Genomic DNA, 14,074 nt, shown 5'->3' with positions numbered 1-14,074 from the left:
CACACACACACACACACACACACCAATGTGCTCATTTGCACTGATGTGCTGAGCCTTTATTGAAGCTGTATGGATTAATGGGGAGAAATTAAAGCATTAAAGATCTTCTTCATGTCTCTAACCGGACATCTGTGGTGAACTAGTCTCCAACTGGCAACCCCGAAGTGATTGAAATTCAACAGTTTCCTTTAGCGGCGCAAAACGATCACCACTGTACTATGTAGATAGAAATGGCTCATTCTAATGTAATAAAAACATAACGGTTCATTATGTGAGGTCTTTATACACCACTGAAAACATAGTTATGTATATTATATTGCATTTCTGTCAATAGATCCTCATAAATACTACACACTGCACCTTTAAATGACTCCTGTCCTGGTCATGGGCGATCAATCAGAAGCTTTACCTAATATTGTTGCAGTATTTTTTGCAATACGCTCATAAACTATAGCAAATGTGATCAGAAACACTAAAGAACCGATTTAATGTTAGGGTTATGGTAAACCATCCCTTACCTTAAACGCCAAAATCTTTGAACGTACAGAAAGAAACATATTTCTATCTACCCTTGTCAAAAAATCCTAAAAAATCCTGTCTTATAAGATAATACATAAATATGTAGGATCATTTCTACAGGATTTTAATGGGATCCAATTGGGCCTCTCTCTCTTTCTCTCTCTCTCTCTCTCTCATACACACACACACACTCTCTCTCTCTCTCTCTCTCTCTCTCTCTCTCACACACACACACACACACACACACACACACACACACACACACACACACACACACACACAGAGAGAGAGATATGTAGAAGAGTTAATTGAGGATCTTAAAAAATCTTTTCCTCAAGTGTTTTTGATTTATGAAAACTATCTTATTGGTTATGGTGAAATGTTTTTGTCATTTTTTGGATCTTAGAGTTAGCATGAGTTCTGATTTGGATCTAAATTATACTTTATTGAAAGGGTTTGAAGATGTAATCTTTCACAAAGTTGATAAAAAGATGTTATATTGTATGTCTGTGAAATCCTTGTTTTACAATAAATTGAAAAAAACGCATTGACACCAAATAAAGAGAGTTTTTATCAGTTTCTTCAGAAATATCTCCATCATGGCGGTGTTTGTTCAAGGCCCCTAGAGGTCCAGAGATCTCCAGTACTGTGGCAACCAATAGTCATGTGTCCAAATTCAAGGGAATGGTTCTATCTGCACGTCCTTTTTGTGATATTCTTGATACTGTTTTTCATTTATTTTATGATTGTTTTAGATTAGCTTCTTTGTTTGATTTGTTGGATATTTACTTAACTTGGCTTGATGTTTACAAAAAAATATGTCCATCTTGGGGGTGAAGTATGAGAAAGAATGGAAGGCTCAGTGTACACTTGCCAACTTTCTAGTAGGACAGGCAAAGTTGGCCATTTTAAAATCTCATAACTGTAAGAATGATGGACAAAATACTGACTTGCTTGGAATGTTAAAAACTTTGGTAGAGTACAGTGTTGCTGTTGATCATGTATACTGTAAAATAACTAATAATATGTACTTCTTTGATGTGAGGTGGAGTGTGGAAAATGCTCTTGTGGTAAGAGATGAATTTGGAGAGTTATTTTTTAATTGGTAATGTTTATTAAGTCATGTTAATATTGCTAATTAATTGTTTGATTAAAAATTCTCTCTCTCTCTAATAAGATCCTATACAGGATGAACTGAAATTCAAATTTTTGACAAGGGTAAACCAGCATGCTTTTCCACACTTATCTAATTTCGAATGTTTCCTAATACTTTTCTGTATATTTTGATTTTGTATACACTTTAAACGCAGTAAAGATTCAAATTCAGTAAAAAAGAAAAAAAGAAAGAAAGAAAGAAAGAAAGAAAGAAAAACATCGGATCGTTAGGCTACTCTAGGTTTCGTCCTCCAGAGGGCGGTTTCGATGGCTCAGAAAGCGAGAAAGCGTTGAGATCTAGATATTACCATAAATAAAATATTATCAAAATATTAAAATTAAGGTGTTGTAAATTAAATTATTGTTAATCACACTGATGGTAGGAGGCTAGGAGCGTTGAGAAAAGTAACGGCTGTCACGGGATAGTCGTTGCGCTTCACTTGTGAGAAGAAGAAAAAAAACATTGATTTGAAAAATCTTTGAGAAATACACAGAAAAGAGGTAAAACTAAAATGATTCAGACCCATCATAAATGACCGCTAAATAATCTGTCAGGAGTCAGGACTAAAACAAATAGGCTACTTTTTTTTCTCTCGGTAGAGGGCGATAATTCACCGTTATTAAAATGTGTTAACATTTATATTACATATTCATTCATCCGAAAGAACAGACATTTTAAAACTGATTAAAAATAAAATAAATATATATTTTTATTTTGTATAAAAGTGTATTCAGAACAACCTCGTTTTACAATTAATATTTATTCAAGTTTTACACCCACCCAAAGTTGAGATGATTTTAAAGCTGATTAGAAATTATTGTTTATATATATATAAAGTAAAAATTACTTATATACTTGAATTTAAATTATATTCTATTATTTATGATAGGCTATATTATCTTTTTATGTGATGGATTTATATTTATTTATGTGATAGAACTATATCGATACCAGGACACAGAAATAATAATTAGAGTAAAAGAAGAATTCTCCCCGCATAATTTGACTGTAAAATGAGTCACACCTTTCTTACCTGCGCGATCACGTGATCGCCGAGGAATGAGCTCCAGTCTCGGAGTGTGTCGGTTCAATAAGGAAAGGAGGGGGAAAAAGAAAAGAAAGCAAGCCTCCATCCTAGTGTGTGTATAATGGGTTTGTAGGACTAAAGCTTCTCCTCGTCCGACCAGTTTTTCCAGTCTGATTGAGGACACACTCAGAACAGCTCGCCTCTTTCACGCTGACACGGAGCGAGCATGGAGCAATAAAACACACGAAACGCCTTCAGAGGATCCACACAAGTCGATTTGAGATCGGTAAGTCATGTTTGAGTTTTTTAAATACGCTTTTAAGGGGTTTGCGTTCTTGTAAACGGTGTTGTGAAGGTGTGTCCCACCTGAGTTCCTCTTACCTGTGTGTGAGTGTGTGTTTGGATCCACGACAGCGGAGAAACGCTGCATGTTTGTAAAGATTTATTGCAATTAATCGTTACGGTTAGAACATGTTTAAACTGTCATAAAGGGTCTTAATGATTCGTAGGTTTAATAAAGAAACGTTTGTGGCTGTAGTTGAAAAAAAAGTTCTTTGTTGTCATCATATGAAGTTCTCATATAGCCTACACTAAAAATGGGCTGTTTCAACGGTCAAATATGGACAAATCTAACAGTTGGGTTTAAAATTTAAAAAAAAATTACGTTAAAACAGCCCATTTTTAGAAAACACCCGATATTTTAGTTATTAAAAACGTTATGTTAAGTGTTCTAGAAATATCAGTTGATCATATTTTTTTTATGTATTTGAGAACTGATAATAAACTAAATGTAATTTATTACTTTTCTGACATCTGTGCACTAGTCGTATTATTCTGTGATTGTTCTGCTCATTATGCACTAAATGACTTGTCAAACATACTTTTGTCCCCGATGAAAACTTAACTTTTGTTTGGTCTAAGAATAGTCTAATAAAAAGTATAATAATTAAAATAAAATAAAAAGTAGTTATAATGCTCTTATGTTCACATGTTGCACTGAACTTATTCAAAATTAATCATATTTCAAATATTTTAATGGCGGACAGTGTGCATCTGAAATGTCTCAGCGTAATTAAATAATCTATTATTTATCAGCTTTAATATATTGGCCAAATGTTCTTATCGGGCCGATAATGTTATCAAAATGAACATATATCGGCCGATACCGATATGGTGGCCAAGTTCAACATACTGAGTCTATCATTTGTTTTTGTTGGGCTCTTTTGGACCCTCAAACCTAAAGAATAGGAAGTGAATCTCATCTGAGCCTGAATGTAAGGTTTTTCAGCCGGGGGTGCAATAACACCACAAACTGTCCTGGAGTCAGAAATCAGATCTGTTGTTTTTCTAGAAAGGTCTGTGTTTCATCATAGATTATCTCATTTAATGTGTTTCTGTTAGTCTTTCTGTCACGTCAGGTGAGCAGTTGTCTAAGTTTGTGGAGCACATCTAAAATTGGTAAAGTAGTGTACTAGTAAACTAATGTTAAAATGAGACCATATTACTTTATCATTAACAAAAAAAATGTTTTTAAAATGGTGCCCGTGAAATTGTTACAGTATCCAGTTGCTGAAAATTATTTTTGAAAAGCCATTACACAAGTCTGGAAAAGGCCTGGAAATTCTTTGGTAAATAGGACGTGTCATGTTTAATTTATTGTACATTGGTGTGTTGAGAAACCACTCTGAGCCGTAAACCCAGCGGACGGTCGTCCTGAATGAGGTGGGTGGGTGTAAATCATCAATGGTGCGGTTGCGGTGGGTGTCTACTCTCTTATGAATGAATCTCCTGTGAGAATGCTTTGACATGTTTTAACTTGATTGCTCTTCTTTTGCCATGTCCATTCTGCTGTATTTAGGTTAAGGTTATCTGCCTCAGAGAACTGGTTTCTTCTGTGTTCAGAAGGACCGCAAACATTGTGAAATGGAGTGGGTGCGGTTTCTGTTGCTTTCTCTTTTGAATTACCATTACAATCTGAACATTTATTGCATGCTAGCTTTAAAGCTGTAGCAGAGCAATGCACCAGAGCATTTAACATATTATCTGTCGTTTTATAATCCGGCCGATATATATGTTCAACTAATTATCATATCGGCCTGATAAAATGTGTACAATATATTAAAGCCGATAAATATTTTATTATTTACTTCAGCTGAGACATATCTCATATAATGGTGTATAAAACGTCAAAAATAAAGACACTTTTCACAGTACAATTGTAATTTTATATACTTTCTAAAGTAAAATGTATAGTCAAAACACATAATAAATGATAGAAAAGAACTCAAAAGCACTATACTATTATAGTTTTTACTGCTATTTTATTTTTAATTGTGTAACATTTTCAGTAATTTTGTTCTTTTTGTAATTTTTATTAGATCTTTTTGACAGTATATTATTTTAAATGAATTTGTATTTGAATTAATTTAATCAAGTAATTTAAATGAGAAATTTAGATTTTTTTTAAATATTTTATATAATTTCAGTTAATTTATATATTATATCAGCTACTGAAAATGATTATAGTTTTAGTTTTAGCTAATGTTAAAGCGTTTACATAGAATACTTTGTTGAAGTATGAAGTTGTGGCATTCTGTGATTTAAATATTTTTGTATAATGATTTGTAAACTTAATTGGGTGTTCCTCTTGTTGATGGATTGATTGTTTAGCATTGTAATGGACTATTTCTAATAGACCTGGCAGAAGCTAATAAGCTCAGATCCATATTTTTGTGCATTTATATGTGTATTTGGATAGTAGTTGTTTAATAAGTTGTATAATACACAGTTATTATTGTAAAAACTTCCTTCAGAGTGATACGAGAGCCCTCGGCTTTGTGTCGGATCACTTTGTCATGGTTTGTTTTGCAACTGTAGTGCCTATTATGTGCCAGAGAAACAAGCACGCAGACATCTTTATCATTTTGTGTTTGAAGTTGCATTTTGCAGGTATATTTCTATGGCATCACTGGTAAAGTTGATTTACTTGTTGTAGAGTTAGCAAAAGGATTGTAATTTTGTCATAGACAAATGTCAGGAGAGAAGATCTCAAAACTAGTTGGTAACTCATAAATTAACAACAGAAAGAACACAATAAGGGACTCTATAGTGCATTAGTGCCCGCCCTCTTATAATTTCATTCTTTTTTTCTCATAGGGATTTTAAAATCGTCTTTGTTAAAGAGTTATACATCATGAACCACGTTTTGAAATCACAACACTGCAAACTTTGATTTGAAGCATAGGCCTGTCACGATAGTCAATAAATCAATTAATGGCACGATAAAAAAATGAGCTCTAATTTTTCCGGCCGCGATAATTTCTGTTTGCATGCTTGTTTGTTATCCTCGTCTCTCTCGTTGACTGCGCGCGCCTCGTTTGGGGAGCTGTTTATACTCGACGCGCAGACCAGATGCCGGTGTGATGAGACGTCATGCTCGGCCACATTCGCCTGAACTCGTGCTTCTTCGGTTGCGGAGCCGCACGCAAAGTTACACAATTTGACGTGCACAGCGCGAAGCGAAATGGGGTCTCGCTGACGGCATTTTTGCTACACACACCCTCGCGCTCGTGTGGACGCGTCGAGTATAAACGAGGCTTAAAGCTGCACTGAAGTTGGCAGTTTGATAAATGCAAGTTAATTCTTCGGTTCAATCTTTGTGTGCTAAAAAAGGCACATAAGTTCCTGTAAAGATAGCAATACACGGCCTCCTTTTTTTGCCAAATAAATGAAAAGCATGTCATCAATGTCTTCTCTCTTGCTGTATCACAATCTCACCTAGCTTTCCTCAGAGATGGTCAAGTCAAGTTCAGTTTGTGATTACAAGATATAACTTTTTTTTTAATGCTGTATCCTAAATTGTCAATAATTAAGTTCATCGTATGCTGATGAACTATCATATGCTGAAGTAAATTTCTGTAGTGTTAACGATTAAAAGAAAAGAAAAAACAAGAACCGTACAGAACCGAACCGTGGGTTTTGTAAACCGTGTCACCCCTAATATGCACCTCATCTGTTGCAGTTTTCATTCATTTAATTATTGTTTTTGGTCGTTTTGTTCATTTATTGTGGATATTTAAAATGTTTTCCATTTTCAGTGTTAAATAGTCTTTAGAAATAAAAGTTTATTGATCTTCTGAAATGTACCTGCATTATTATGCATCATTATGTTAGATGAGAGTGATCTCAGAATGACAATATTATCGTTTATCGCAATAATTTCTTGGCCAATTTATCGTCCAGCAAAATGTGTTATCGTGACCGGCCTATTGAAGTAATACATGCAGAGCTGTGCGGCGCTAAATTACATCATCAGGTGTGAATCTTAAATTCCCTGTAGTTCATTTGTAGGTTAAATGCATCATTGAAACCACTTCACGCTGAGTTTAGTAAGTTGTGGCTCAAACATCAAGTGCATGGTTAATGCATGGGGCATCTGTCCCGGAAGACCCCCATCCTCACACACCTCCACCGTCTCCTGTTTCTGCTATCATCTTTCTCTAATGGAGGATACTGTTACCCATAGTGCTCTGGCAGGCATGAGAGGCCAAACACATGTAGTGTTGAGTGTAACAGGACTCAGTTGTGATACGTGGGAAAAGTTCACCTTCGTAAACACTAGCTTAACAATGTGCTTTAGCGGAGGAAGAAGAAATTTATTTTTTAAAGTAAGCGTGGAATTAAAATGTACCCATTTACTGTCTTAATGCATGTTCCGGATTGTTATTGCAATAAAAAAGGTGTTAGTAATTTTCCAGTCAATTTCTGATTGATAACACTGTTAAAAATGTCCAACTATTTCAACTTAAGTTTAGTTGCTGCCTCACATTTTTAAGTGTTATCAAATTTTCTATACAAGTCAACTTAAATCAACTTATTTTCATAAGTTAAAGTAATGTAAAATAATAAGTTGCCGTGACTTTTTTCTCTTTAGTATTTTTTTTAGAGGGTACCTGATATAATTTAGTGGTTAAATAATATGGATTTAATATACAATTAACTTAAAATTCGATATTAATGTTTTGTTTCAACTTTTAAAAGAGTGAGTGTTTGTGCTGCCTTAATTTTAAGTTTAGTCAATTTGGATGTTTGAGTTATCTTAACAAAAAATGTTAAATTATACGTTAAAGGTACACTGTAAAAAAATTTGGTTGTCTTTTGTTGGTTTAACTTAAAAAAGTAAGTAACCTGGTTGCCTTAAAATTTTGAGTTTATTGAAATTAAAAATTTGAGTTGATACAATGAAGGAAATTTGTTTAATAAGTAGAAACTCAAATTATTTGTATCTGAACCACATAAAAAATGTGATAAATCATGAAAATAGCACTATTTGGCATGTTTCACTGCGTCATCAGAAATAAAACACACACAATTACCCAATATGCTTAAAATCTTTTAATAATATTTTAATAAAGGTTGTCTTTTACTTTTTTCTAAATATTTTTTTTTTACAGTGTATAGTTCACCCAAAAACTTGATTTACTCACCCTCAAGTCATCCGAGGTGTATATGACATTCTTCTTTCAGACGAACACAGTTATATTAAAAATGTCCTGTGCTGGCTCTTCCAAGCTTTATAATGGCAGTGAATGGTTATGTCATTTTTGAAGTCCATAAAAGTGCATCTACACTGTAAAAAAATATTTAGAAAAAAGTGACCTGGTTACCTGGTTGAGTTAATACAATGAACATTTTTTAAAATTTGACAACCTTTATTAAAATATTATTAAAAGATTTTTTAAGCATTTTGGGTAATTGTGTGTGTTTTATTTCTGATGACGCAGTGAAACATGCCAAATTGTGCTATTTTCATGATTTATCCATTTTTTTATGTGGTTCAGATACAAAAATATTTTGAGTTTCTATTTATTAAACAAATTTCCTTCATTGTATCAACTCAAATTTTTATTTTAAATAAACTCAAAATTTTAAGGCAACCAGGTTACTTACTTTTTTAAGTTAAACCAACAAAAAACAACCAACATTTTTTACAGTGTATCTATCATATAACTGCTCCACTACACTGTTATGGGCTATAATGGATCTATAATGTTTGTCTGTATTTTGAAGACTCTAAAAACCTTTTTTTTTTTACCTGCTACAAATTAAAGCAGACATTGAAATATTGCAACGCTCATTAGGAATAACTCTGGCATATACACACTTAATCACTGTCTATGACTTTACACTTTGTTATGTAAAGAACGACCGTAACTGTCTTTAATGTTCTTAATCTTAATCAAATTAAGCCCCACGTTTCCCCGTTAACAGTCACTAATCGGTATACATTCAGTTTAGCATAATAAGGGTTAATATTTGTCTAAGAAAATAGCAGAGAGTTGTAAACATGCCAAGAGCTTGAACTGATCCAAGAAGTTTCCAATGGATCTTCTAGTGAAAGCACTGATGTGTATTTCTGAGAGGATGATGCATTTAAAAAAAATAACGTTTTGTAAGATGGATTGGTGCATGCATGAACCTCAGTGCAAAGATTGCGAGGAGGTTTTGATGAAAATATCAGGGTGAATTTTAAGCTTTAGGAAATAAATCTAACAGATCAGATCTCTTTGATATTTCCAGATTAAATGCATTTGTCTGCTTCTCAGATGTTTCTCCTGAGAAAGTCTAATGGGCTCACAGTCAATCAATGAACTCAAACATTTCTCACTAAATTCTTTGTAGATCATTTGATCTATTATGGTTTATTTGAGTGAATTCTGTGAATGTTCTGTGTATTATATCGCACATGCCGGCGCATTCTGTTCAGATTGTGCTAGTAAAATCTTCTCTTTCTCCAATACAACAAAAGCAAATTGCTCACCAGCAGTGAAGCGCCACCACTCCAGGATTTGAATTTCCTGACTTGTAAAGCAAATGGGTGAGAATTTGAATCCTGTGAATTGCAAAACTGATTTGCACAAGGGATCTTGGGAAAGTTTCCCTGAGTCACTCAAAGAACCATGCGTGTTGAACGCTCTTTTGAAAGCACACAAATCAACAGCAATTATCACAGAAATCTGTTTAATAACATGCAGTCTTACAAAAATACATTTTTGTGTTGATTTTAATTTAATTCTTAATTGCTCTAACTACTTTATTTTGTAGCACTTTGAGATTTTCCTTATAAATATATGTATGACATGCTTTATAAAAAAAATGTATTATTATTATTATCTAATAATTTGTTACATTTATATAGCGCTTTTCTAGGCACTCAAAGCGCTATACTTAGAAGGGAGGAATCTCCTCAACCACCACCAATGTGCAGCACCACCTGGATGATGCGACGGCAGCCATATGGCGCCAGAACGCTCACCACACACCAGCTTATGGTGGAGAGGATGGGGATGATTAGGAGGCCATGACAGAGAGAGGGGCCAATGGGCAAATTAACGATTTTTAACTGGTTAAATGTGGTTTGCTGCAAGAAATGTGTTCACACCTACCTAGCAGGTTGGCAAAGAAACTGTCATTATTGAGAACTTTGAGAACTTTGTAAGTGTACAAACAGTTTAATAAGAAGATACTTTATAAAGACAGTACATTACGAGTTCACAGAGAGCAGCCATCTTGGAAAACAGTCTCGATTAGTCGAGCCACGAACGCTGTGCTAAGTGAGCTGATAGATAGGAATTGAGTTTGTGAAATTACATGGAAATGCATGAATTATATCTGTTTATTAAAATATATGGTTGACTATCTTTCTTCCGGAAACAACGGACCATAGGAGATTCCAAGTCGCAGTTCATCACCTAGCAGAGCGCTCGTGGCTTGACTCTTCCAGACTGTTTTTCAAGATGGCGCCTGTCTGTAAACGCGTAATGGACTGTCTTTAGAAAGTATCTTCTTATTAAACTGTTTGTACACTTACAAAGTTTAATTTGACTTATTCTAGGCCCCATATACTAACTAGCGTTATAAGCTAATCTGTTTTTAGAGATAAAACTCTTTACATTTTTACACATCTTTACACTCTTTACAACTCTTCACAACAGAGTCAGTTGCCCTTTAAGTTCACTTACTTGTTTTTCTGAAAAGCAATGCTACAGCCAGTTCTCCTTTTAAATGCGTGTTCTGTGTTGATCTGTGTCTGTTCTGTGTCTGAATGTCTTTGTGATCCCGCCCACTGCCAATTACCCAATAGTATTTTGACACCCGGGTTGGCAGTCGGATGAAAACAGAGCGTATTTCAGCCACGGAAGACATCTAATGAACTAGGTCTGAGATTGTAGATTCTACATGATATATATATATATATGCACATACAGTATTGTTCAAAATAATAGCAGTACAATGTGACTAACCAGAATAATCAAGGTTTTTAGTATATTTTTTATTGCTACGTGGCAAACAAGTGTCAGAAAACAAACAAGACCCAGCATTCATGATATGCACGCTCTTAAGGCTGTGCAATTGGGCAATTAGTTGAAAGGGGTGTGTTCAAAAAAATAGCAGTGTCTACCTTTGACTGTACAAACTCAAAACTATTTTGTACAAACATTTTTTTTTTCTGGGATTTAGCAATCCTGTGAATCACTAAACTAATATTTAGTTGTATGACCACAGTTTTTTAAAACTGCTTGACATCTGTGTGGCATGGAGTCAACCAACTTGTGGCACCTCTCAGCTGTTATTCCACTCCATGATTCTTTAACAACATTCCACAATTCATTCACATTTCTTGGTTTTGCTTCAGAAACAGCATTTTTGATATCACCCCACAAGTTCTCAATTGGATTAAGGTCTGGAGATTGGGCTGGCCACTCCATAACATTAATTTTGTTGGTTTGGAACCAAGACTTTGCCCGTTTACTAGTGTGTTTTGGGTCATTGTCTTGTTGAAACAACCGTTTCAAGGGCATGTCCTCTTCAGCATAGGGCAACATGACCTCTTCAAGTATTTTAACATATGCAAACTGATCCATGATCCCTGGTATGCGATAAATAGGCCCAACACCATAGTAGGAGAAACATGCCCATATCATGATGCTTGCACCTCCATGCTTCACTGTCTTCACTGTGTACTGTGGCTTGAATTCAGAGTTTGGGGGTCGTCTCACAAACTGCCTGTGGCCCTTGGACCCAAAAAGAACAATTTTACTCTCATCAGTCCACAAAATGTTCCTCCATTTCTCTTTAGGCCAGTTGATGTGTTTTTTGGCAAATTGTAACCTCTTCTGCACATGCCTTTTTTTTAACAGAGGGACTTTGCGGGGGATTCTTGAAAATAGATTAGCTTCACACAGACGTCTTCTAACTGTCACAGTACTTACAGGTAACTCCAGACTGTCTTTGATCATCCTGGAGGTGATCATTGGCTGAGCCTTTGCCATTCTGGTTATTCTTCTATCCATTTTGATGGTTGTCTTCCGTTTTCTTCCACGTCTCTCTGGTTTTGCTCTCCATTTTAAGGCATTGGAGATCATTTTAGCTGAACAGCCTATCATTTTTTGCACCTCTTTATAGGTTTTCCCCTCTCTAATCAACTTTTTAATCAAAGTACGCTGTTCTTCTGAACAATGTCTTGAACGACCCATTTTCCTCAGCTTTCAAATGCATGTTCAACAAGTGTTGGCTTCATCCTTAAATAGGGGCCACCTGATTCACACCTGTTTCTTCACAAAATTGATGACCTCAGTGATTGAATGCCACACTGCTATTTTTTGAACACACCCCTTTCAACTAATTGCCCAATTGCACAGCCTTAAGAGCGTGCATATCATGAATGCTGGGTCTCATTTGTTTTCTGAGAATCTACTGAACCTACTGGTAACTTGTTTGCCACGTAGCAATAAAAAAATATACGAAAAACCTTGATTATTCTGGTTAGTCACATTGTACTGCTATTATTTTGAACAATACTGTATACACACAATATAATTTTAATACTTTGAAGAAGAAAGTCATCTACACCTAGAATTGCTTGAGGTTGAGTAAATTATGGCTAATTTTTATGTAATTTCCATCTTCATTGATTCCAGGCATCTACTGTCAATGCTTGCTAAGAGATGGAAATGTTATATATCAATTGAAATAAATCTTATGTTTAGGCCTACGTGGGTCCTGATGGCAGGAGCTGGTTCATCTCTCCTCTCAGGTTGCACAGCAGCAGGTGAACGTGATCTCAAAGGGATCCCTGTGTTTCCTCCTTCCCTTTATTTCTCGAGCCCATCCCCCATGTGAAAGCGTTACCATAGCACTGCCCCGGGGCGAGACTTTCAAAACTGTTTCCCCGAGACCAGACGCACCTGATCGCTCATATAGTCCCCTTTTATTACTGCAGACCTACAGAAGGTCTGTGTGGGCGTGGCTGGTGGATTTGCCTCTTCAATGGGAATCTTTGTTCTCGTCATCATAGTATTTGCTCATATTTTGAGTATGTGATGAGGTGTCATCATTCCTGCTGGAGATCAGGATAGTCGACTTGTTGTGTCACTCACGGAACAGGGAAGAGTTGTTGATGGAAACTGTTTTTTTCCTTCTGTTTTTTAACCTGCAAAATGCAAAACCTTCAACCAACAAACAAACTCATAGAGTCAACTAATAGATGGTTTCCATTCGAAAAACATCCGTTTAAAGCCAAAGGTCTCTTATTAGAACATTTCAGAGCTACTTGAAATAACTGAATTGTATGGACTGAACTTTTAATTGAATAACACTTAATTGTTTAGCATTAGCTGTTGCTAACAGACTTTACGTTTTTTTTAATTGAATGATAGAAAAAATTTATGCAAAATGGCTTGTCTGAATGGTGTCGTGATATAAATAGATAAATAGTCAGGCAGACGGCTGAAGGGCTTGTTTATGTGTAAGTGGATGATATCTCACTCGCCTAACGTGTTGTTCGGGTAATATCAGACTGAAGGTATGTTGTATGCATAGTTGTGTACTCCAGCTCGAATAGTTTTAAAGGTTATACACGTCAGCTATAAATCTGTACAAAAGTCAGAGCACAAGTTTTATTTTGACTCTTTCCCTGTTAGCCTTTTTTTTTTTGGTCAAAAGTTTTGTGAATTTTTGATAATTTTCACAAAACTTTCATGGCCCCCAGAATGTTTTGTTCCATGAATATCTCAACATACAGTTTATTAAAGCTGCACGATACAATCTTGACTCAAACACCCTGTTCAGACACAGACCTGTAGATTTGCTTTTGGTGTGTTCAAGTCCTCCTGGGAAGTTCTTATTTACGAGATGAGAAGTCGTGTTTACATGGAACATTTCCAAAATCCCTTTCAAGGAAAGTCATCTGTTCACTCGCCGGCCATATTTGCAATGCCACCAGCAGCTTTTTCAAGCATCTTAGACCAAGTCATATTTATTTGAACGGGGCAATCCTGAAATCTCCTAGCCTAAAAAATCTAAACGCACCC

The 14,074-nt window shown here is 35.3% G+C and overlaps 2 protein-coding genes across 3 annotated transcripts in view; both read left to right on the top strand.

Moving 5' to 3' along the window:
• Positions 1-14,074, top strand: part of scamp1 (secretory carrier membrane protein 1) — a 212,033-nt gene that overhangs the window by 46,284 nt on the left and 151,675 nt on the right. The window lies entirely within an intron of this gene.
• atp8b1 (ATPase phospholipid transporting 8B1) overlaps positions 1,425-14,074 on the top strand; it is a 49,526-nt gene continuing 36,876 nt past the window's right edge. Inside the window, exons 1-2 of one of the 2 annotated variants that reach the window (XM_067423695.1) lie at positions 1,425-1,443; positions 2,863-2,988. The gene's annotated coding sequence lies outside the window, so the exon portion shown is untranslated. Of the gene's footprint in view, positions 1,444-2,726; positions 2,989-14,074 lie in introns of those variants that run through there. The other variant, XM_067423694.1, reaches the window with a different exon arrangement.

Source organism: Pseudorasbora parva, chromosome 18, assembly GCF_024679245.1.
Source record: "Pseudorasbora parva isolate DD20220531a chromosome 18, ASM2467924v1, whole genome shotgun sequence".
In the NCBI taxonomy this organism is placed as follows: Eukaryota; Metazoa; Chordata; class Actinopteri; order Cypriniformes; family Gobionidae; genus Pseudorasbora; species Pseudorasbora parva.
This window is presented reverse-complemented; position numbering and strand designations above follow the sequence as displayed.